A 26158-nucleotide genomic window follows, 5' to 3' on the forward strand; every position below is an offset into this window, starting at 1 on the left:
CTCTTCGTCGACTTCCTCTTTGCCACGGCCATGTAAAGACATTCCCTGGTATTTTCAGCACACATATCGATAAAAGAAGCTTTTATCTAGCATCTTATATGACAAACAAATCAAGAAACGGTTCTGTGCTCAAGTTATTAACGAAAGAGAAAGTCGACAAAGAGAATCGATCAATGTTACTTAGGACCAAATGCAATGTTCAGCTTGAAATGGTAAGTTAAAAATTCACTGTTGTCGTCGTCGTAATTGCCGTAGGCAGTACTGTTAGTATTTTTAAAATCAATCATCAGCCGCTGAAACTATATGAATTATCGCGTGTTTTTGTTGTTCATTACATACCAAGAGAAATTGGAGAACGTAATTTCATTTGAATAGCTTGTTTAACCAGGCCTTAAACAATCGTCACGTCGGTCATAGCTTGTTATGATTTCCTAAACAATGCGTAAAGAGCAAATCGAATCATTGAACGTCACGTGAAAGTGGAACTTAATGAAGGCCTAAGCACTCTTTTAGTACTTAGCTTTTAGTTTTCGGGTTTAAAAGATCGTCGATTGCAGCCCAGACAACCAGAATGCACGTATATTGAAAGCTGTTTTCGTGATATACAAACGTATATACAAACAAACAATTCGTATAGAATGCATAGAAATGGCTTATACGTATAAAAGTGGAGGCCATATACGTGCATATTTTAATTAAATGTTAAACGAGTTCATCTAACATCATATACGATTAAATCTGTAATAACATATTCATTTTGAAAACTCTTACGATTTAATCCGATTTAATTTGTGATACAGTACGACGGAAAAATGATTAATCGCATATAAGTCGAAAATTTGCATTCTATACGATTTAACTTAAACATAATGCAAGGTATGCCATTCTTATATGTCATTTTGACTTAAACTGTAGCAATTAACGATACTGTCTGTACATTGTTATACGACTTCTGGTTGTCTGGGAGTGGCTTGCTTACTGAGTAGAAAAACGTGGTCCCAGGTCCTTTTATATTCAAATTGTATGGTAAAATCGCTTGTTAAACTTTTCGTTGTCGACGGTGCCGGGGCTATTCCATTATAACAACTTGAGTAACGGTATAATGTGATAGAAGGGGCTCGGTGGCCTTTGAGCAACCGTTTTTGCTTACTGAGCAGAACATCATGAGTCTAGTCTCAAGCCCATCCACATTCATGATTCATCAACCGTTTTATTTGTTAACATGACTACATGGTAATAATTGCAACTCGATGATTAAAAAGGAGTTCGTCTGCCTAGTGGCAAACGTTTATGCTTACTGAGCAGAAGACCGTGGGTTCAGTCTTAAGCTCCTTCACGTTATATGATCGTTAGGACATATCAATTCAGTTTATCGTTTACCAAAACGAACCCTGCTGAAATAAAACCCTCTTACCCAACATCCCTGTGATTTATCGTGGAAGCGCAGAGGACTCCTCGGCTTCCATCAAAGCGAGTGTCACGTCAACACATTCCTAACCATTCCTTTCTTGACTTGCGTTCAGGCGCGGCTGGCGCTGGTATTGCCTAATTTGAGATCACCAGTTGTTACACATTGAGGATGATTGCTAGTCCCAAGGTTCGCTGTGTAATAACAGATGGTCTGCCAATAACAGAATAGCAACCGAGGGCGGTCAATCATGCTCATGCTCATATAGTTTGGAAAATAAGAAGACACACATAGGAAGTGACAGATCGCCTATAGTGAATTTTTCTCTATTTATCGTCAGCAGTCGCTCGTTAGCTGGCAACATCAATGGAGTGAAGGGAGCTTGGGACGATGGCTACATTCAATTATCCCTAAGGTGTCGAAGTTTGCATGGTTCAAAGGGTTGGACTTGAGTCGAGACTTCATACGCGTGATGTCTCGTCTCATGTCCAATCACTATTGTCTAAACGCTCACTTGTTCCGTGTGGGGTTGGGAGACAGCAATCTCTGTGAATGTGGACAAGGTTACCAGGACGCTGATCACATCCTTTGGTCTTGTGCGGAGTATCGTGGAGTCAGATCACATTTTTATGATTCCCTTCGGGCTCGAGGTAGACAACCTAATGTTTCTGTTCGGGATATTTTGGGTAGACGCGATCTGGAGTTTATGAAACTCATATATGTTTACTTTAAGGATATTAACCTTAGATTGTAAGTTTGATTAACCTTGTGTTTAGTTTGTGTTTTGTACGTCTGGGGTTTTTTTTTTCAATGTTTGTTTTCAAGATGAATAGAAATAATTTCATGCTTTAGGATTAATTAAATAGTTGTATCGTAAACCACATTTAAAACCTCCTTCTTCCCTTTTCCCATCCAAAAAATTGTAAATCTCCACTAACCTCGAGACGACCGCGAGTACTCGGTCCAGTTCCTTTAACTTTAAATATAAGACAGTAATAATGTATAACGCAAAGGATAACTTGGCTCTGTAAAGTTTATTCGATTGAGCCTGTACAAATAAAGTAATTTCAAAAAAAAAACATAGGAAGTATGTGACCGAAACATAAATATCATTCGATGATATTTGCATATGGAAAACTATGTAACTCAAAGAAGGTGGGTAACAAATACTTGAACTTCTGAAATAATTTTAACAGAGCAGTTATTCGGCCCGATCCGGAACTAATTAATTATTGATTCAAGTAATTGTATCCTAAACAAGTCAACTCAAACATTATCATCCTATTCTACTCGGTTATCACCCGATAACGGATCGTTGCTGCCTAGCGTGACTTTGTTAAATAAATTACTTACCAGCCTTCTTATCAACCTGCTTGACATGAATAATCTAGATGAAGTTAGTTTTTCCCTTCTAATACGATCTATCAATTAAAGGTCACCTTTAACAGAAAAAAATGCCAAGAAGGTAGCCGACTGTAGTTCCAACTTAAATACCGCCAATGGGAATCACAAAATTAGAGGAAGAAATGGAAAATCGCGTGACACACTTGAACCGAAATAAAAAGACAAAGTTTGCTACACTTTAGAGATGAAGCCGTGCAACTTTTCTATGCTAAGGAAAGGCTTATTTGTGCAGATCAAGCATGAAAGGCACATAACAAAGTTAATCATCTGCGAAATTCTGTCGCTCTCGAATCGTAACTTTTAAAATTCAATTTTCAACTTTTCACCGCCGAAAATCCCCAATCACACATTGAATGCCTAGGCGGAACGGAAGCGATGTGTGCCAGCGTCGAACCGAATCGATGAGAATTTTACCGATTGATGAATGTATTGAATGGGAACCAATGGAACCGCAATCAGAGATAATTAAATTCGACATAATCGAATTGCTATGATAAATTTTGCCATTCTGCAAATTAAAACTCTCGACTGCTTATCGGCGCTAGAATTCTTATTTCGTTTTGATGTTTGAGAACATTTTTTTTTTCGAGCGTCATTGCATGGGTTGTGACTGAAGAGCTGGTGCAAAACCCAGCTCCTAGGCTCCTACACGGCTGGGCTGCCAAGTAGAATGAAAAAAAAATGAAAAGAAGCTCTTTGCATCGTCAAGGACACACTGAAGCGGGGAGGTGAGAAAAGTGGAAAGCGTTTGTACACTGCTGATCCTCTAAGCGAAATTGTGGTAAAACAAAACCGCTCTCCACTTGCTCGCAGAGTAGAGTGGTTTTTGTTCTGTTGTGTTTTGATTTTGCTTATCCTTGTGCCGGACGGTAGCAACGAATACAGTAACCCCTCCATATCTGCGGTGGGTGGTAGCGTCCACCCACCGCTATTCCTCGGTTGACCTTCAACCAACTGAGCTGATTTTCTGTAGATGACTAGTTAATGGTTGACACTACTCACATACAAAAAATCAGCGTTATTGGTAGAAGGACAGCCGACAAACAGCGGTGGGTGGATGGTACCATCTTCCGCCTATATGGAGGGAATGCTGTATCACGTGCGCTGATTTTCTTTTGGCTATTGTTTGTTGTTGTTTGCAGCACTCCTCACTCGAGATACTTCGGAGTAAGGATTACCAAGGAACAAAATATACGCTTCGAGCGAAGGATTTATACAGCAAGCAACAGTATACATAAATAACAAGCTCTAAGCGAAGTAGGAAAATTTAAGATCTTCAGCTTCTTGAGATTAATTAGTATATACAAAGGTTAATATTTTGCCAGTGGTGCTCAGTGCATTCGAGATTTGCATGTTTACATTTCATACAGTGTGATGAGAACGTGTCACATGCTTCGTAATGATCCCACGCATCCGAATAATTTTTGACGTAGGCGTAGCCCTATGCAAATTCTGCAACGAATTAGTGTTACGCTTGTAATGCTTGATTAAATTTACAATTTGAATAAGGTTCAAGGAAGGAAGCCCCAAAACTTGGGTAGATCACCTTTTCGTGGAACGTTACGGGATGTATCTTGTCTTGGGGTAGGGGAACAGGATTTTTCAGTAATCCAAGGAACACATCTTAGTCCTTGTTACTTTTTATGCCTTGTTGATAGTGATAAGACTCGGCTTTGTCCACCGAGGATGATCAAAGAAAAAATTAGTTAGTTAGTCTCATCTATGTGATTCCTAATCTTCTATTCGTTGTTCCATAGTTTGAAGTGGTTAAGACTAGGGTTCTGATGCATGGTCATTATCGGTGTCATTGTTTAATTTTGTTGCTAAGGAATCTAATTTTGACTGACCAAGGGGCGCGCCTTTGGAGGGTGTTCTAACACTCCGAAGGGTGTAAATAGCGGAACCTTTCAATTAAAACCGATTTCTTGCGATGGAGGCAAGAATGACAACTGTATCAAAACCGAATACTTCATCATTTCTCAATAGTGATGGAGTAATACGACATGCACTAAACTAAGGACACGGGATATACTATAATAGATCAAATTACGGGTCGCAGCGGTGTTATGTCCCGAACAGAGAGAAAAAAAAGGTTCAAGGAAACATTTGTTTGGTACTTCATAATAATTGTTTATCAATAGTAAACTCTATATAATCAGGGCTTTGGAGTCGGTGAAAAATATTCCTACTCCGACTCCGACTCCAACTCTGACTCTAACTCTGACGGCAATTCCGAGAGGTGTGTTCACTGAATTCAAGCTCACGCACATTTAATCCGTTATCGAAGCGGCACCGGTGGTGTAGTGGTAAGCGTGATTGCCTCTTACCCCAAAAGGCCTGAGTTCAATCCCAATCGGCACCGCCGGGATTTTCTGAGGCATAAAATGTCCCCGGTTCATGAGTTTGATGGGTCGATAGGTAAGGTCCAAGTGTGAGAGCTGTTTTCCTGGCGTAGGTAGGATTTGGTACTCAGTACCGAAAATAGGAAATTTTAAGATGCTCCAAAATTGTCAAGTAGTCTAGAAAACTTCAACTTAAAGATACTAAGGACTATTAACATCAGGACAGAACCAAGAGCTGCAGGAGAATTTCAAGAACTTCAGAGAATTATTTCAGATTATTTCACAGATTTCTGCCGGACATTCTTGATCGGAATTTAATCCGGTTGGAACTTACCACCATAAGTCCCAGGATTGGTAAAAATTGAGTGATTTAGAGGTTTTGTCAAGCATTTTCGTCCGCTTCCCATTCATTTTCCCATACAAATTTTAAAGCTCTCCCACAAATCCAGATGGTACTTAAATTAGTTCAAATTGTTCACAATTGTTAGGGACCTCAATACGAATCGAAAGAGCTATAGGTAGCAGGGGGTTGTTAAGTTGGCCCACCCCATTTACTTATCTCTCCGTCTAAATTGGTCTGACCTGAACATTTATTTTCAACCGATGAGGGATACAAACTAAAGGTTCCATCCGTGTTCTACTACAAGGCAACCTCCCTGACGTGGAAACCAGCTCACTGTCGGACGAGTTGAAGGTAAATTGATTCAAAGTGGTTCAGATTGTCAAGTCATGACGCCATTCGCAAGTAACGGCGTCAGATCATGTTAGGTCCCAATTTCACATCGCGGTGAAATGAGAACGGTAAAAAACGGTCGACCGTGATGAGCTTACTGCTTACTGCTTAATGTTTGGGAACGCAACCAAGAATTGCCACATGGCCACGGCCAGTCGCTGTAACGAGTGAGGTGAACAATGCGAAATAATGGAGGAGGTTAATTCCAAATGCGCCAACTGCGGGGCAGGACATCAGGCCACAAGCAAAACCTGCCTGAAGTGCATGGCCACAAAAGCTACCGATGCTACCATAGGTTCCACTCAGAAATCAACTGGCTACATCGATCCCGTCAACTGCCTAAACCACTGTCAAACTCGAATCAGCAAACATTTGCGGCAACTGCTGCATTCCGGAGAACATCCCCCACTCGGGACCATCCTACCATATTACCGAACGAAAACACTGCACTGTATCCCGAAACGGAAATTAAGCAGGAAAAAATAAATGTTTACACCGTTATCATTCGTTTTAAGCGGTTGCAGAAAAAGTTGATAAAAGTGGTCCTAATTAAAATTAAAATCAAATGTTTGAGGTTATAGGCAGATACCTTCTTGGACATAGTTGTAGAAAAAAAATTCATTTATATTTACATACTCTTAATCTTGACCATGCTTTTTATGCTTTCAGTTAAGGTGTCCCTAAAACAAACCAGTTTTTTTCTCACTGATTTGAAAATGTTTGCTGAATATCTTTGATATATCTTGACAATATAAATATATGGGTTATTTTAATTAAAAACATGTTGTTTTCAACTCATTTGTTGACTTAGAAATTGACGGTTGATTTAAGGTTCTACAAAGGGTAAATAAATTTGTATTCGTCTTCTTTTTTAAATATTCCTCAATCATCATCATTGGTTTACACATACATTCTCATATTATTAATACAAAAATTTAACACTTGTATTTCATGATTTTAGAACGAAAACTTCCTGGGTAAAACATATTCACTGTATTTTCTTACTTGTGTTCTTCGAAGCTTAGCACAATAACACACAATCGAATACACAAAATCCAAAACAACTGCTACTTAAAACTTTTGGTGAACAAAATTGAACACCAAGAAAACCACTTCAACTTTACTGCTTTGCCGGAAATCGTAAAAGTATCATTGAAAAAGCGTTGCCAGATGTATTGCCTCTAGCAATGGATTTAAGTTTATTAAAACAAGCTATTGTGAAGTTTGACTCATTAATATAGATGAGTGAATGGTTTTAATGGTGAATAAATATCAGAAACTGAGTAAATAAAACAAAAACGACCATTCTAGGCATTTTACCGGTCCAATTTAAAAAGCCACCGAAGATTGAATTAAACACTAACAGGGTTGATGGTAGCAGTGCACGTAACCTGGTATTCGCTTTCCCGCTCAGGGGTGTAAACAAACTTGCATACAGCGAAGTCTGGCAGTTTGAACGTTTTGTCTGCTACAGTCTTATGCAGTAGATAGTGTGACATCACATTTGCTGTTGTATTGAAATGAAGGAAGAAAAGAGATGGTTAAATTTTCTTCACCATACCAGTTGATATTTATGAAACATGGGCAGTTTTGGCGTGGGGACATGCACTTCCAATGAATTCTACCCATACATTTAAAAAATGATGATCGAAGCATATTTCAAAAAGAAGAAGTAAACAAATTATTGACCCTTTGTAGAACCTTAATCAAAAAATCTTTTTTATCAGTTACTACCGGTACCGGTACTCAGTACGAAAAACAAGATCTTCCTTCTTCTTCTCCGCATTTCAAGTTTTTTGCATATCGCATATTAGCTTATTGTGTGCTCTCAACTTAGTGTTCTAGATGCACTTCCACAGTTAGTATTTGAGAGCTTTCGATGCCTATACCATTTTTGCATTGATATAATTGTGTGGCAAGTCCAATCATACTTCTATGCCCAGGAAAGTCGAGAAATTTTCAAACCCGAAAAATTCCTAGACCGGACCGGGAATTGAACCCAGCCACCTCCAGCATGGTCTTGCTTTGTAGCTGCGCCTTTACCGACTGAGCTAAGGGAGGCCCCATGGAAACAAGAACAATGGAAAACAAATCAAGGAAAAAAACGTGACGTGATTTTCCAGGGGGTGGTCGAAAATTTCTGACAAAAGATGACAGGGGGAAGGGGTAAATTTTGGTCACATTGTGCGTAACATAATTAATGAATGCTCGCTTAGACAGAAATCTTCGGTAAAGCTTTTCAGAAGAACAAGACCTACTGGATGGTAAACAGTATAGTTTAGAATTCTCTCACCAGACAGCGCTAGTACACCGTACCTTACCTTACCAATCAGACTAATGCCTTGTTGTCCTCTGCTGTCCGAAGAAGTCGTCTCCACTCTACTCGATCCATGGCCACACTTCGCCAACCTCGTAGTCTGCGAAGGGTCCGCAAGTCGCCTTCTACTTGGTCGATCCACCTTGTCCGCTGCGCGCCTCTTCTTCTTATTCCTGTTGGGTCGCTTTCTAGAACCATTTTCACTGGGTCGTCGTGCGGCATTCTTACGACGTGCCCAGCCCATCGTAGTCGCCCAATTTTTGCAATGTGGACGATGGATGGTTCTCTCAGCAGCTGGTGCAATTCGTGGTTCATTCGCCTCCTCCACATTCCGTCATCCATCTGCACTCCACCGTAGATGGTACGCAACACCTTCCGTTCGAAAACACCAAGCATAGTCCAGGTTTCGTGGCCGTAGAGCACCACCGGACTAATCAGCGTCTTGAAGACAGTCAACTTCGTGCGGCGGCGAATTTTATTCGACCGGAGCGTCCTCCGGAGTCCAAAGTAGGCACGATTCTCTGCCATAATGGGTCTTTGAATTTCTCTGCTGGTATCGTTTTCAGCGGTCACCAGTGAGCCCAAATACACGAACTCATTGACCACCTCGATTTCGTCACCGTCAATCTGAACTCGGGGTGGGAGGCTAACATTGTCTTCCCTAGAACCTCTTCCTTTCATGTTTTTTTGTATTTGATGCGTTGATGGCAAGTCCAATCCGCCTAGCTTCAACCTTCAGTCTGATGTACGTTTCCGCCATCGTCTCAAAGTTCCGTGCCATGATGTCAATGTCATCGGCGAAGCCAAGAAGCTGGATGGACTTCCTGAAGATCGTGCCACTCGTGTCTATCCCAGCTCTTCTGATCACACCTTCTAAAATTTGGTCCGTGGTAGCGCGGGCACCCATGAATCCCGCCTGGTACTGCCCCACGAACTCTCTTGCAAATGGTGACAGGCGGCGGCATAGAATTTGGGAGAGTACCTTGTAGGCGGCGCTCAGCAGTGTGATCGCGCGGTAGTTGCAGCAATCCAACTTGTCGCCCTTTTTGTAGATTGGGCATACGACACCTTCCATCCACTCCTCCGGTAATATCTCCTCCTCCCAAATCTTGGCAATTACCCAGTGCAGCGCTCTAGCCAGTGCTCCACCACCGTATTTTAATAGCTCACTTGGTAGTTGATCTACACCAGTTGCTTTGTTGTTCTTCATCCGACCGATCTCCTCCTCAACTTCTTGAAGATCAGAGGCCGGTAGCCTGTGTTGCCGTGCCACCTTCGTTTTCTGCTGCTTCACCGTTGAGGTGCTCGTCATAGTACTGCTTCCACCTCTCAATCACCTCACACTCGTTCGTGAGAAGGTTACCGTCCAAGTCCTTGCACATATCGGCTTGCGGCACGTAGCCTTTGCGCGAACTATTTAGCTTCTCGTAGAACTTCCGTGTGTCGTTTACGCGGTACAGATTTTCCATCGCCTCGCGATCTCGGTCTTCCTGCTGACGCTTCTTCCTTCGGAAAACCGAGTTTTGTCTGTTCCGCGCTTGTCTGTATCGCTCCACATTCAATCTCGTGCGGTGTTGCAGCATTCTCGCCCGTGCTGCATTCTTCTCCTCTACTAACAGTTTGCATTCGCCGTCAAACCAGTCATTTCTTCGGTCCGGGATTGCAGTACCTAGTGCCGCTGCAGCAGTACTACATATGGCGGAACAGATTTCCCTCCAGCCGTCTTCAAGAGAAGCTGCGCCAAGCTGCTCTTCCGTGGGTAGTGCAACTTCCAGCTGCTGCGCGTAGTCCTGGGCAACTCCGGCGTCCCGTAGTTGCTCAATGTTGGGTCGCGGCGTTCGACTTCGACGGGTGTTATGAACCATCGAGAGTTTTGAGCGCATGCATACTGCAACTAGGTAGTGGTCCGAATCTATGTTCGCACTGCGGTACGTGCGGACGTTGATAATGTCGGAGAAGAATTTCCCGTCGATTAGAACGTGATCGATTTGGTTTTCTGTGTGTTGGTCAGGTGATCTCCAGGTGGCTTTGTGGATATTCTTGCGGGGGAAAAAGGTACTTCGAACTACCATTCCTCGAGAGGCTGCAAAGTTCACGCATCGTTGGCCGTTGTCGTTCGATACGGCATGCAGGCTGTTTGGCCCGATTGCCGGTCTATACATTGTCTCCCGTCCTACCTGAGCGTTCATGTCGCCGATGACGATTTTGACGTCCCGTTGCGAACAGCCGTCGTACACCTGCTCCAGCTGCGCATAGAACGCTTCTTTCTCGTCGTCGGGTCTCCCTTCGTGTGGGCAGTGCACGTTGATGATGATGTAGTAGATCGAAATTCTATCCGCCAGACTATGAATATAGCGACTGTACTCCTCATCTATCGTATAAAAATTACCACTTCAGTCTGTTATTTGAAATAAGCATCTTCAACTATATGTACTCTAAAAACAATACCCACCTTTTTTTTAAATTTCAAATAAAGTCTCAAAAACAATTTTTCTTAAAAAAATGATTTTTTGTATTTTTTTTATTTGTTGAAATGTTTTAAGGGACAAAAAATGCCATCAGTTGCACTATAGGTCAAGATGGAGAAATGATGAAATGAAATGACAAAAAAGTTATGATTTTTTTTTTTAACTCAAGTTTTTGGAAAAAATATTAAAAATTTAGTCCAATTATTGTTTCGACCTTTTATAATGAAAGTACGCCAAATTTACAATAAAAAAGCAGTTCGGTAAAATTTTGCTTAGTCACACCGTTTTTGAGATGCACCAGATTGAAAGTAGATATTTTTTAAATATGGGTAGTTTTTTGCAATTTTTGAATGTATTTCGCGGTTTTTAGTTCCGATTTTTTTTTCCGAAAGATCTGAAAATTTTACAATGAAAATGCTCTTGGTGGCTTATCAATATATAAAAATAAAACAATGCAACCTTTTTTCATGCACCACATAGGTATAATATATATTTTTTGACCATCATTTCTCCATTTTGACCTAAAGTGCAATAGATGGCATTTTTTGTCCCCTAAAACATGTCAACAAATAAAAAAATACAAAAAATCTTTTTTGAGAAAAATCGTTTTAAGATTTTGTTTTGAAATTTAAAAAAAGGTGGGGTAATTTTTTTAGAGTGCATTTTTTTTTTCAAATAGTCTCATCTATTATCTGCAATATTGCCCAGACACCAAACCGATCGGGCAAACAGTTTTCGAATAAAAAATTTCTAAAGATAAGCTTGATATTTTTCTATAGACTCTTTTCAAAAATAAGGCTAGATTCAAATTGGCGATATGAAGATGCAAATTGGCAAAGTCGGTCATAAGAAACGCAAATTTTCAACCAAATAAAAAATACAAAGATAAACCGAATTGCGAATTCGTAGGGAATTGCTCATAACAGTCACATTTGAATAGGAAATCAAGCAAAGATGTGACTGTTATGTACTCTTAGAAATAACTAATTTTACACGTGACAAAATCTATCTTTGACATAAACAGACCTAGATCTACGGGGCACCACGTACACAAGTTCAAAACGTACTTTTCAACTCTCTTATCGCTTTGAAACCATTTTAATCGAAATTTTCAACAATAGGAAACTCAAAACCGATTAGTTCTTCCAGTCATTGATCAGTTTGTTCACTCTACAAGAACGGTGTACCATAGCGGCACCGATGGTGTACTGGTAAGCGTGATTACCTCTCACCCCAGCAGGCCTGGATTCAATCCCAGTAGGTGCTGCTGGGATGTTCTGAGGCATAACATCGCTGATCACGCCTTCCTTCGGAAGGAAAGTAAAGCCGTTGGTCCCCGGTTCATGAGTTGATGGGTCGATAGGTAGGGTCCAGGTGTGAGAGCTGCCTCCTGGCGTCGGTAGCATTGGTGCTCATCACGGAAAACAAGATTGACGGAAAACAAATCAAGGAAAAAAAAGAACTGTGTACCAATTGAGTAATACAAGCAGAACATTGCAATAGGTCCTAAGTAACATTGACAGTTTCTCTTCGTTGACTTCCTCTTTGTATTCCATGTTAAGACATTCCCAGGTATTTTCAGCACACAGATCAATAAAAATAAGTTTTTATCTAGCATCTTATACGACAAACACAAAAAGAAACGGTGCTCAAGTTATTAACGAAAGAGAAAATCGACGAAGAGAATCGATTAATTTTACTTAGGACCTAATGCAATGTTCAGCATGAATAGTTCCCACCATCAAATACGACAGATGTCGCCCCACCAGTGCACCACTGTAGTGGTGGATAAACCAGTTTTGCGGTATGGAGATTTTTGAAAAATCGTCGATTTCTCTTCTAACCTAGCTTCTAGACGTTAAAGACAGATATACTATATCGGACAAATTGCGCCAATATTGATATTTTTAATTTAAAGTTAATTTCGCCATATAGTCGATTTTCCATACGATTGAAGGCTGCTCACCCTCTGGTGGTGAGTGCTGTAAGAAGCAGCATACAACACCTAATTGGTAATGCGCTGCTTTGAGTTTCAGGTTGGCATAAATATCAGTCCATGTGAATTGGGGATCGCCTTAGAAAGTCTAGAAACCTATTCAAAATACTTGAAACTATGATTGGGAAATAGAGCCGAGGATCGATAAAAGTATTATTAAGAAGTCTGGTTTGCGGAAAATTAATTACTGTAAAAATTTACTTTGGTGCACTCGATGGGCCTCCATAAATGTAAAACCGGTCTTGGACATAAAGGATGAGACGTAACCAGACATTTGCTGTAAAATTAAGTGCTCCGAGACTGAAAAGTTCGTTAGTGGACGAAAGTACGTCAACTCAATCAGAATTTTGCGTCTGTTAAAATTGACGCTCGTATATCTCAGTCTCAGAGCACCTCAATGTAGATGAATTTTTCTAAGTGTGTGCTTTTATGGACAATATACAGTGGAAATCGCATATATGATACCACATCAAATCGATTATAATGTAAATATAAATTTTCTGCACGTATAACGCCTCCTCTTTTATATGCAAAAATAAGACTTAGTCATTTTCGTGCACTATATACGATATTTGTCGGTATATATCACAAAAGCAATTTTAATATCCATGTATTCTGGTTGGCTTGGATGTCATCCTAAGAAACAAAGAATCTGGGCTTTACAGACTGCATCCCAGTCACAAATGCAACGGCGAACGCTTATATAAGGTGACACTTTAAAACTACCGTCACAACACGTACCGAACCCATAATAAGAGAAAGGCACATGGGCGACAAAGAACTATTCCCCATTAGCTCCGGGATATGTTTTAACAGTTTCTTAACCTGGTAGGTATTCAGAGATGCCATACCTACATAGGGCATCCACATCGTAACCCCAGAGACTCCCCAAGAGAATGTCAAGTTGAAATCACATTCGGTCGGTTCTAACCTCAGTTGTACTCCCAGCCACGACGACGACTAGCTGGCTGGCTGGGTGGTTGTCAAACAGATGAAAACATACTGTCTGATTGTCATTGCAGCGCAGGACTGTAGGTCAAAGAAAATCGATACAGCTAGCACGCGAAGTGCTTGTCAGAATCCTAACACCCAACCGCCTGTCGCTCGTCGTCGCCGTTGATACAAGCGAACCCCTTTTTTGGCAACAATATGATTATGCTAATATAGTGGAAAAATTTACCTTGCACAATTTCTTCTAGTTCTATCCACTGTATAGCAATGCGTGAAAGGAGAAATCGAAGGTTGAAAATTACATAACCTCCATGAGCAGCGATCCTAGAACAACGACTCGGATTATGTTTTCTACACTCTCACACGCTTTGATGTTTTTACGAGTCCATTAGCTCGTTGAGCACTGACTTCAGCTGAATTTCACATTTTGAAACACTGTTTTCTCGTCGAAAACACTGACTGTATTTCACTTGATGCCTTCTTCACATTCGACACAGATCTTATTCGCTGTATTTCCACAACACTAGCATTAAATCACGTCCACTAAGTGTGGGATTTTCTCCAGCCAAACGAAGGAATTCTTATGTAACAATATTTTCCATATACCACTGATGGTGGAAAAACACTCCAAAACTGCTGAAAAACTATTCAGGAACACTCCGAACCCCGTGCAAACATTGAAAACACACAATCTGCGGCGAAAAACCAATGTTTCGGGTGGAAAAAGTTCAAATTTTCACTGATTTGTACTGCCAGCAGAGGAAAACTTTGAGACTGCGTTTTCACCACCAGGTTCGATGCGGCCGCCATTTCTTAGTTCAGCGACTGAAATGATCAGCGGTGCTCGATTTTCCCTAGGAAAACTGCATCGGCCCTCTCGCTCGTCGTAAGCGTCGCGGGCGAAGTGTGGAACCGAACTTTTTACATAGCCAACCTGTGTGCTAGCTGGCAAGAGCCACCGGGAGAGCTCGGGAGAGTGCTTTGAGCGAAACGTGGCTGGCTTGCTCGGAAAACTCTCAAAAGGTGGGAAAACTGAGCGAAAACTCTCGACACATGCGGCAAAACTCTCAACCATGTGACTTGTCGGCATTGTTTTCAAACAAGTTGCAATCAAAACAAACATAATGATGACCTTTGGCAGCGTTTGTTTGTAAACAAACGAACAATGCTTGTACGAGGGTGCAGTAAGAAAAATGCTACATTCTGACTTGGGTACTATGTTGACCAAGCACAATGGGGTTATATTTAATTCAAAACTTATGCGGGTGGCCGATGCTGATAAGCACAGAGAGGGAAATACGTCTATCGTCGAACCACCTACCCACTCCTCCTCCACCCCCCCTCGAATAGTGTTTTGATTCGGCTAATGCTTCTGGCAGCTGATTGTGACATTTTTCTCATATGCTGCGCAAGCGCAAAGGGAACGATTTAGGTACCTAATCGTTCGTTTGTTTGTTTTAGATATGTTTTGTATATGTAGGTATATGTACTCTAGGGCGGTTGTCTTCGTTCCAAGACGGGTAAATGTTTTCGCCTTGGACTTAATGTTACTGTGAGAACAGTGAGGAAATTGCGTATCGGATGAAAGTACATAAGAAGGGAATATAAACAAGAGGTGCCCAACGGTTTGAAGAGCTATGGAAGGAATGTATTAAAATGTACCTACCTTTATTCGAATTAGCAGTTTGCAGTACACCCAATCAGGAAATGTATTTTTTGTATGATTCTATTAAAGAATTGAATGAAAATGTACAGAATTTGTAATGTTTCACCACAGGAACAGGTTTTGTAATGTGGTCGTTGCCCCGTAACGTGGGTAGATCACCTTTTCGTGGTACGGTACGGGATGTAAGATCTACCACCGATTCCTAGTCCTGACTACTTCAAACTAAGGGAACAGGATTTTTCAGTAATCCAAGGAACACATCTCGGAACGGCGCCGGCGGTGTAGTGGTAAGCGTGATTACCTCTCACCCCAGCAGGCCTGGGTTCAATACCAGTCGGCGCCGCCGGGATGTTCTGAGGCATAACATCTCTGATCACGCCTTCCTTCGGATGGGAAGTAAAGCCGTTGGTCCCCGGTTCATGAGTTGATGGGTCGATAGGTAGGGTCCAGGTGTGGGAGCTGCCTTCCTGGCACGTCGGTAGCATTGGTGCTCAGTACGGAAAACAAGATCGACGGAACAAACAAACCAGAGGGAAAAAAAAAGGAACACATCTTAGTCCTTGTTACTTTTTATGCCTTGTTGATAGTGACAAGACTCGGCTTTGTCTACCGAGGATGATCTTGAAACAAGGAAAAAAAATGAGTTAGTTGTTTTCATCTATGTGATTCCTAATCTTCTATTCGTTGTTCCCTAGTTCGAAGTGGTTAAGACTGATGCATGGTCATTATCGGTGTCATTGTTTAATTTTGTTGCTAAGGAATCCAATTTTGACTGACAAAGGGGCGCGCCTTTGGAGGGTGTTTCAACACTCCGAAGGGTATACATAGCGGGACCTTTCAATTAGAGTCGGATCCTTGCGATAAATGCAAGAGTGGCAACTGTAAAAAAATCGAATACTTCATCATTTCTCAATAGTGATGGAGTAATACGACATGCACTAGACTAAGGACACGGGATATACTACAGTAGATCTATTTACTGGTCGCAGTAGTGTTAGGTCCCGAACAGAGGAAAAAAAATGTGGTCGTTGGAAGAATTTTCAAAATAATTTTGTATAATTTATGCTAGCTAACTCGATCAAAGTTAGCTTTCTCCAATGCACTGAGGCTATAAAATCATGCACAACTATTCAAAAAGACCAAGATACATTGATCGATTCTCTTAATCGACTTTCTCTTTCGTTAATAACTCGGCTACAAAAACGTTTCCTGAGATATGTTTTGAATTGGATGCTGGATCGTACTGTGCGTCTAAAATATCCGCGTTAAATATGGCGTTCCACAGAGATAGTCAATGAAGAGAATCGATCAATTTTTTTTTTTGGTCAATGGAATAGTTGAACGAAGAATCAACTTGTGAAAATTTTATATGATACCATTCATTCTTGTCCACTTCCAACCTGTTTAAAAATGGTGGTCCTTTACCTCGAGGAATCGAGTAATCCGCCTTTAGCCTTAGGAAATCTTATTAATGTACATTGAATCACAGCTCCGCAAAGCTAACGCAATTGAGCCTTGACAAATAAATGACTTTAGTATAAAATAAATCTGACCAATTTTCTTTAGGATTATTTTCTCATCTTGGAATTCTCCTTAGAATTAAATTGAAGCTCTTCTCTCTTGGATTTTCTTCAAAACTTCATAGGAATTGTTCATAGAACTCCCTTGTTATTCTCCTTAAATACTACTCAGAATTCTTTTGGAATTATCCTCAGAATTCCCAATATGTAGGCCTCAGAATTATTCAGATATTGCTGAGGTAATGCCATGAAATGCCAAAATCATAAATACCGTATGCGTGATAATGTTTGCACCATCGTACAAATAAGGTTCCCGTTTCACCTGTGCATACAATGCCTTGGTTTTCTTTGCATGCACGTAACCTACACGGTAAGAATCCGCTGGATTACTCAATATAGCGCGTCATGAAGGCCAAGGCCTGTTCTAAACGCCACCCGAGTACAGCAAGCCTCAGACAAACATTGACCCGTACCTGGAGAGAAATGGATCCAGACTACATTATTAGAACCTGCCGTGCATTCTGGAAACGTGTGGAGGCCGTAATTGCAGCAAGTGGAAACTCGATCGATGATTAGCATAGTTTAAGACTCTGAGAAACATCCCCCCTTTGAATAAATAAAAAAAAAACTCGAAAACGAAATTTTTGAGATTTTTTTTTAATTTTTACATTGTTTAATGGTGCAAACATTATCACGCATACGGTACTTTATTTTAATATTTGTTTTCAAAACTGGGATCTTGGAAAATGTTCTAAGTCCAACAGCCAAGAACCAAGCTAAAACACTGCATGATCAAACGTGTATGTTCTATATGTTATTTTAAAAACACGCCACACTCGCCTGATTGAATATTTCTAGTGTAAGGTGCTTCCGTGCTTCCGTTTATTAACGTCTCTTTAAACTGTTCCCCTGGTAGAGGAGAATTAAGTTCATTCGAGACGGCTCAGCTATCATCAAGATGGTGCATGGAGGGACTAATCAAAATGAATAACTCTGGTGGAAAAATTGAATCACGCGTAAAAATTGGAGGTGCACATTTAACTGAAAATTTCTGGTGGAAAGTTCGCAAGGTTTATTCATTTTTCTGGTGTTAATTTGCATCGTTCTGATGAATGCAAGCTTCATTGAAAATTTATGATGGAAAATTTGCCCCATTCTGGCGCATGAAGAGGCAAAGCCTGAAAATTGCACCACAAAGGTGCATGGTGAAACAAACTTCACTTACAATTTTTGGTGCTCCGTTCTGGTGAATGGAGGAGCATGCTTTATTGAAAATTTCTGGTGCATAATTTGCATCGCTATGATAAATGAAATGAATAGAAAACTTCTGGTGGAAAACTTGCAGTGGTCTGGTAAATGAAGGTACAAGCTTTATTTAAAATTAAGCCATATTGAAAATTTCTGGTGGAAAATCTGCACCGTTCTGGTGAATGGATTGGCAAGCTTTACGAAAAAAATTTTGGTCTTAAATTTGCATCCTTCTGCTGAATAGAGACAAAAATTTAATAATAATTTCTGATGTAAAATGTGCACCATCCTGATGATTGGAGGCAAGTTGCTGTACTGAAAATTTATGATGAAAAATCTGAAAATAGGTTCAAGCTTTATTAGGTGAAAAACCTGCAACATTCTGATGATAGGAGAAGCCAACTATATTGAAAATTTCTGGTGAAAAAAGGGAAAGGAAATCTGCATCAATCAGAATATTGGAGAAGTAATTTTTATTAAACATTAACGGTGGAAAATTTGCATCGTTCTGGTCAATTGAAATTTTCAGTGTAAAATTACCTGGGGGCAGGTTTGTATTGAAAATTTCTGGTGTAAGATTTGCAACAATCTGCTGCATGGAGAAACAAGCTGAATTGAACATTTCTGGTAGAAAAACTACAAAGTTTTGGTGAATGGACGGACAACTTTACCTTGACTTCCGAGAAGAACTTCAAGGGTATTGAATTTTTAGGACAGTTCCTAAATAAAATATTTCTGGGGATGATTTCATGAAAATTCTGCGAATAATTTCTTGTGAATCCTGCAGATAGTTTCAAGATAATTTCGAATATAATACCGAGAGAATCAAATTTTGAATGAAATTCCAAAGGGTTTCAAGGGAATTCCGAGGATAATTTCAAGCTCATTCTGGGAAGATTTTTCGGAGAATAAAGAGTAAATTCTTCTGATAAAGTTTCTCCAAGGTGTTCTGAGAAAAAAAAAGTTCTAAAATATTCCGAGACGAACCTCAAGGATATTGAATTCTTAGAGCAGTTCCAAAATATTTCTGGGGAGAGTTCAAAGAAAATTCTGCGGATAATTTTTAGTGCATCCTGCAGATAGTTCCAAGATAATTTCGAAAATAATACCGAGAAAATCAAATTTTGAGTAAAATTCCAAAGGGATTTTAAGCAAAATTTCAAGCGAATTCCGAGGATAATTTCTAGCTCAAAAATTTCTGAAACTCTAAAGGAATTTCTGTTTCAAGGTGTTCTGAGAAAAAATCATGAAGAGTTCTAAGTATAATTCCAGTGGACTTCTGAAATGAATTTCGAAAGAGCTCTTAAGAGATCTTAAAAAATCTGAGAAGAACCTCAAACATATTGAATTCTGAGGACAGTTCCAAAGCATTTCTGGAGAGTGGGAGTATTCCAAGAAAATTCTTTGAATAATTTCTAGTGAATCCTGCAGATAGTTTCAAGATAATTCCGAAAAGAATACCGAGAAAATTAAATTTTGAGCAAAATTCCAAAGGGATTTTGAGGAAAATTTCAAGGGAGTACCGATAATTTCTACCTTATTCCGGGAATAATTTCTGGATAATACTGAGGTAATTCTTTTGAAACTCTAAGGGAATTTCAGTTCCAAGGTTTTCTGAGTAAATGTCAAGAAGAGTTCAAAAATAATTCCAGAGGACTTCTGAGAAAAATTTCAAAAGAGCTCCTAGAGTTCATAAAATTTCGAAAAGAACCTCAAGGAATTCTGAGGATTAACTTTTTTGCAACTGTGCAAAGTTAAGAGACAGCTTTTGGATTCCCTAATTGAAAAGTGGGTATTAGTTTGCCATTAAGCCTTGGTCTATTGTTGTCTTACTAAGAATTCGTCTAAGAATCTTCTCTGAAAATTTCAAGACATTTGTTACCGTGGTTAAAAAGTAACAGCTGTTTATTTGCGTTGGAATAAATTCGGAATTGTCCTCTATATCGTCTTTAAAACATGTTGAATGTTCGGCATCATTTCCTGTCACCCCGACTGGCGGTACTTTGGGACAAGGTTGACATGCTCAATCCTTCGCACAAGTCGTAATTCCGTTAACAATCCTGTACTCAAATCGTTACATATTGTTTAAACGTTTTCAATGATCCTATTAGCCTTGGCATTTAGTTCAAAATTTGAAAAAAATTAGAACTAAGATTTTCGCTGAAAATTACCAAGTTCAACGTACTTGCACTGTGCTGTTGCGGAACATTGCGAAAACCTTCCGAGGAAAACCAGTGGCAGTCATTGCAGATGAGACGAGCAATTGTGGCCACCACGAGCAGTTGGCGTTTGTCATCAGGTTTGTTAATAATGATGGGATTAAATTGCCAATTCCATTGGCTGTCTGAGAGCAGTTTGCATTGAAGAAGATGAACCATCACCGGAGCAAAAAATAGATAAAATTAGCTAAATTGAACAGTAGGGAAACAGTGGTGGGTGGTCAGCACCATCCACCACGCACTTTGGAGTATTCCCTATCCCGAGATTAAATGCACCATAGAAGAAAAAAAATGCCCCTTCTTAACAAGATTCCTGTGCACGCTAGTGATGTATAGTGAACTAGTGAACAACACAGGGACTTCAAACAGTGTATATTCGAGAATCCTTTCTGCTGAAACCAGCAGAAAAAAAACGAGCAAGGCACGAGCATGACCACGAAGAAACAATGAAGTACATCCTCTCTCAAGCGAAGTACAAAGTAGTCATCTCAATATGGCTCTACGACAGTCAGATACAAACAAAATTAAACCCAGTTGCACTCAAATCGGTTCGACCAGCTCCAAGTTTTTACCTTTTAAATGTCCGATCAGGATCAAATTCAATAAGGTTCTATGAGAGCCAGGAACACACTAGTTTGTAAACTAGAACCTGTCCCACTCAAATCGGTTTTGCCGTTGCTGAGAAAACAGATCTAGATACACACATGCAGACATTTTCCGATCTCGTCGAGCTGAGTCTATTGGTATACACAGCAAAAAATAAAATTGAATATTACATCAAAGAGGAGGCACTTCAATCATGTCGAAAATCTAAAGTAATTTTTAAGGCCACAAAATTAAACAAATGCAGTAGAAGCAGCGTAATGTGAGTTCATACACTGTATTAATGATAATTTTGTCCTTTTTGGCAAGTAATATTACACCATATTTTTGACCCGTTTGAAGTGCATCCACTTTGATTTGATGTCAAAATTAATGTTTTGCTGTGTATGACACTTAAAGGGTGTCCACGATGAAATTGCCACACTATGAAATTGCTCTAACTTTTTAACCGTTGGGTAGAATTTAATGAAAATTTGGGTGGATTTAGTTCATAGTGCATTATTTACATCCTGCAAGTTTTAAAGTCCTGTGATCAAAACTCGCGGAAATGGAGTCGAAAGAACAGCTCGTGCGTGATAAAATCTTGCGCATTCATCACGAGAACAAGGATCTCTCGCATCGTTCCATCGCTAAAACGTTGGGAATCGCGAATTCCACGGTGTCGCGAGTGATTAAGCGGTTCGAGGAACGGTTGACCACCGATCGGAAGCCCAGAAGTGAAGGAAAAAGTATTCCCTACAACACCAAAAATCACAACCGCGTAGTTGGGGCCTTCAACCGAAATCCGAACGCCTCCGTTAGGGATGTGGCTAAGAAGCTGCACCTAAGCCGAAGTTTTGTCCAGAAGGCCAAAACTAAGGCTGGGCTTCGAACGTTCAAGGTACAAAAGGCCCCTAATCGCGACGAGAAGCAGAACAAGTCCGCCAAAACCCGTGCCAGGAAGTTGTACCTCAACATGCTGACGAAAGTTGAATGCTGCATCATGGACGACGAAACATATGTGAAGGCCGACTTCAAACAGATCCCCGGCAACCTGTTTTTCACGGCCAAGGATAAGTTCAGCGTTCCGGAGCATGTCCGCACTCAGAAGATGTCCAAATTTGCGAAGAAATTCCTGGTTTGGCAAGCCATCTGCACGTGCGTGAAGCGGAGTGCACCTTTCGTGACCCAGGACACGATGAACGGACAGGTGTACATAAAAGAGTGCCTCCAGAAGCGGCTGCTTCCTCTCCTGAAGGCCCACAACGTCCCAACAATCTTCTGGCCGGATTTGGCCTCATGCCACTACTCCAAGGACGTGCTGAAGTGGTATGCGGACAATAAGGTCAATTTCGTGCCGAAAATGTTCAACCCTCCCCACACTCCGGAGCTCCGCCCCATCGAGAAGTACTGGGCGATTATGAAGCAGCACCTTCTTAAACGACCTAAGGTAGTGAAGACAGTCGAGGAACTGAAGAAAGTATGGGTTTACATGCAAAAAACGGTTGATTCACAGGTTGTGCAGAATCTTATGGCCGGGGTTAAGGTCAAGGTGCAGGCATTTGCGTATGGACTGTAAATAAAATACGAGTAAAATGGTAAAATGAAGTTTAATAGTTATTTCTCAATCCCTGAAAATTTGATGGCAATCGGATGAAAACTCGAATTTTGCGAATCAATTTTGTGTGTGGCAATTTCATCGTGGACACCCTTTAAGACGAACCCAGTATCCAGAAAGTCATTAAAGCTGGAACGGTACAACGAGCGGGATACGTTGTAAGAATGCCGGACAACAATCCCGAAAAAATGGTGTTTGCCTCGAATCCGGCCAATACAAGACGCAGGGGAGTGGAAGATCTAAAGTATTTCATGGATATCCAGGAATATTTTTTGAACGATATCTGATCATTCGATCAGGTTTTCTCTAATGTACCTTTGGTAAAATGGAATTTTTGAAAATAAAATTAATTTTTATTTAAATCACTGGTAAGTTTTATCAGAAAGTGAATTTCAGTTAGGTACGTTGACCATGATCGATCAGAAAGTGGTCAAGGGATATCTAATGATGGAGTTTTCCAAACAGCACCATGCGTCTCCATAATTTTTTTAAAGATTTTTAACGTTTTTGTTCGCATTCATTCCTTTATTTAACGTCGGTCTCTGTTCCGCAATCTAGTGCCAATCACCGACGGACATCGATTGCCATCCATTGACGGCAATCGAATGTGCAGGAAGGCAGCTTCCACACCTGCGTAGGATATCGCACCCATTCAAACACACATGGGCCGGGACCAACGGCTTTACTTCCCTTCCGAAGGAAGACGTGACCAGAGATTTTTATGCCTCAGAAAAATCCCGCTGACCTCGGCTGGGATTGAACCCAGACCCATTGGGGTGTGATAAAGCAGTCACGCTTACCACTACACCACCGGCGCCGGCGTTTTTGTTCGCAATCAGTATGTTTTTAAGACATGCAATTTTAAAAAAAACTGTGTTTGGTCTTCAAATTCGCAAGAATGCACTTAAGTATAATGTTTTTTTTATCTGAAATCAGGCAAATTTTTTTTCGAGTAATCCAATTCCGTAGTCAGAATTCTTATACGGTTTAAAAAGTTTAGTATAAGCATTTAAGTGAAAATGAGAGGTACGTTAAAAATTAATTACATATTTGTAAAGTACGCATTTGGTACATCACATTTCCGTGGAAATCTGGTCGATCCACCGACCGAAATCGTATGTCTATCCAGCAAGACACGGGTTTTCCGGGAAGCTTTGAGGTACGTTCAAAATCCTTGATGAAAGTACGCTATGGTACGCTATTGGTACATTCCAAAACACGTATCAACTTTGAAATTCGTTAAGTTTGTCCCGCTGGATAGATTGACGTGCCGGCAACAACAGGCAAAAATTAACACCCTCAAAACATCAGAATATTATGAAAAAAAATCTTCAACTGCACTGACATCCATATCCAACAAATACTCTCGAATGTATTCGTTATCTTTATGGCTGAAAAAAAATACCCCTCGTAACTTTGTTTGAACTTCTTATAGAGCATGTTCACACCATGGATGAAGCAGACAATGACAGTTGTTTGGATACGCCACCAGATATGAACCAAAATAGCTCCCACCCGGTAAACAATTTCCTGCACACTCTCAAGACTGACGAACTGGAATATGGGAGCCATAATTTATCACAACACGCGAAAGTGCTATGTAGGCCTGTCGTAAACTGGCAAATTGTTACAATATTACGAGTAATATTACTACGCCGTCTACAGCGGCATACTGATGGCGGTAAGGTCATGCGCTGGAACCACCAAGAGCGTCCGTTGCCGACTTATCTAGTCTGAACTAAAACTTACATTACATAAACTAGACCAAACACTGCTATCTGTCAGCTAGGGCTTAATAGTGCTGCACATGCGCTAGAATTGGATTTAATTTTTTCTTTGCGATTTGAAGTGCTACCTACTCGTAAATGTGCAATGTCAAATATGAACTGCAGCAGCTGATAACGGTAATAATTATGGGAGTCGTTTATTGTGTTCCAGTTTGCGTACCAGATTGACCAGTAAAGCTCATAGATCACCTTTTCGTGGTACTGTACTGGTATAAGATCCACCACCAGCGGCGCCGGTGGTGTAGTGGTAAGCGTGATTACCTCTCACCCCAGCAGGCCTGGGTTCAATCCCATTCAGCGCTACCGGGATTTTCTGAGGCATAACATCTCTGATCACGCCTTCCTTCGGATGGGAAGTAAAGCCGTTGGTCCCCCGTTCATGAGTTGATGGGTCGATAGGTAGGGTCCAGGTGTGGTAGATGCCTCCCTGGCATTGGTGCTCAGCACGGAAAACAAGATAGACGGAAAATAAATCAAGGAAAAAAAGATCCACCACCGAATACATCTCCAAACTAGGGAAAACAGGATTTTTCAGTAATCAAAGCTACACATCTTAGTCTTTGTTTCTTGTTATGCCTTGTTGATAGTGACAAGACTCGGGTTGCTCCAGATCTATGTGATTCCTAATCTTCTATTTGTTATTCTCTAGTCTAAAGTGGTAGAGACTAGGGTCCTGTTGCATAGTCAATATCGGTGTAATTTCTTTTCAATTAGAATCGTATTCTTCCGAAGAGGTTACTTTCCGCGTTACTTTTTGTTACAAAGGGGGGAGGGAGCTGACAATTTCCATTTTAAGGTAGGGGGAAAAGTTGTAAAACACCCAGTCGGGTAATATCCACCCCCACGAGTTTTTGCTTAATAAACTTTTTATTGTACCAACAGGTTGTATTTTGGGGTTAAATGCTCTTCTTATCTAACTTATTGTTTCTGTTCACAAAAAAGTCGCATTGTCACAGAATGTTTGTCGATCACAAATCAACGTTTTTAATGTACAAAATTCTGTGTTGAGAGTAAGGCAATGTGGTTTGGTAACTCCTAAACATACGTTGACGTTTAAATTGCTGTAATGAGTTACGTAAAAAAGGAACTACGAATTGTGGGAAGCTGTGTGTGTTCAAAATGCAACCTAAATTTATACTACCCGTAATAATAACGTTCGGTAGCACATAGATTTATACAACCTACATAACATCTATTAAAAAGCAGAACACTCACTAGGCGGTGCATATTACCCCTGCCAGTGGCGGATATTACCCAGTGAAAAATAAAAACTCTATTTTGATATGTTTTTAAACATATTTTCACATGATGTTTTTGGTAACATCAAGAAGATTATTTGGACTAATTAATTCAATGAAATAGAATGTTTATTTTTGATTAAGATATAGTGAAAATCAATCATTTCCTTAGGGGGCCCTTATTACCCCACGTACCCTTATCTCTCTGTAGATTATTCTATAAAAATAAGCTGGATTCGCATTAAAAGCTTCTGGACCTATCAAAACCGACCAACCGACATGAAATTTCTGCTCATCTAACATTTGTCTGTTTGTTCGTGGAAAATGTTCAGTTAAACCACAAACACGTGTGCACAATTTATGAATTGGTTTGTGTCTGATATATTCTGTACAAAATATTGTCATCTAGATAAAAAAAAAAAAGTAGAAGGGTCTGTGTCTAGGGGCACGAACGGAAGCTTGTCGTAGGACCGCTAGCTGACGGAATAAATGTGAAGAGCATTTAGTTCTTTTAATTGATCAATCATCTATTATCTCAACTCTTTCCGTTTTTGAATTGTATGCGTACCAAATTTGTAGTAATTTTTTTCAAAGAGAAAGTTGATTAAGAGAATCAATCAAAATCACTTGAACCCCTGCTTCCAAGTTTGGTTACAAGATT

General features: G+C 40.3%; 1 protein-coding gene across 8 annotated transcripts in view; it reads right to left on the reverse strand.

Annotated features, from left to right (window-relative positions):
* The window catches only part of Nhe2 (Na[+]/H[+] hydrogen exchanger 2), a 273598-nt gene that overhangs the window by 240149 nt on the left and 7291 nt on the right, over positions 1-26158 (reverse strand). The window contains exon 1 of one of the 8 annotated variants that reach the window (XM_065232876.1): positions 13849-14440. The exons of the other annotated variants lie outside the window; for them this stretch is intronic. The gene's annotated coding sequence lies outside the window, so the exon portion shown is untranslated. Of the gene's footprint in view, positions 1-13848; positions 14441-26158 lie in introns of those variants that run through there. 8 annotated transcript variants of the gene reach the window in all.

Source organism: Ochlerotatus camptorhynchus, unplaced genomic scaffold (genome assembly GCF_037179485.1).
Source record: "Ochlerotatus camptorhynchus isolate MF236.1 unplaced genomic scaffold, CSIRO-AGI_Acam_v1.1 ptg000379l, whole genome shotgun sequence".
Classification (NCBI taxonomy): Eukaryota; Metazoa; Arthropoda; class Insecta; order Diptera; family Culicidae; genus Ochlerotatus; species Ochlerotatus camptorhynchus.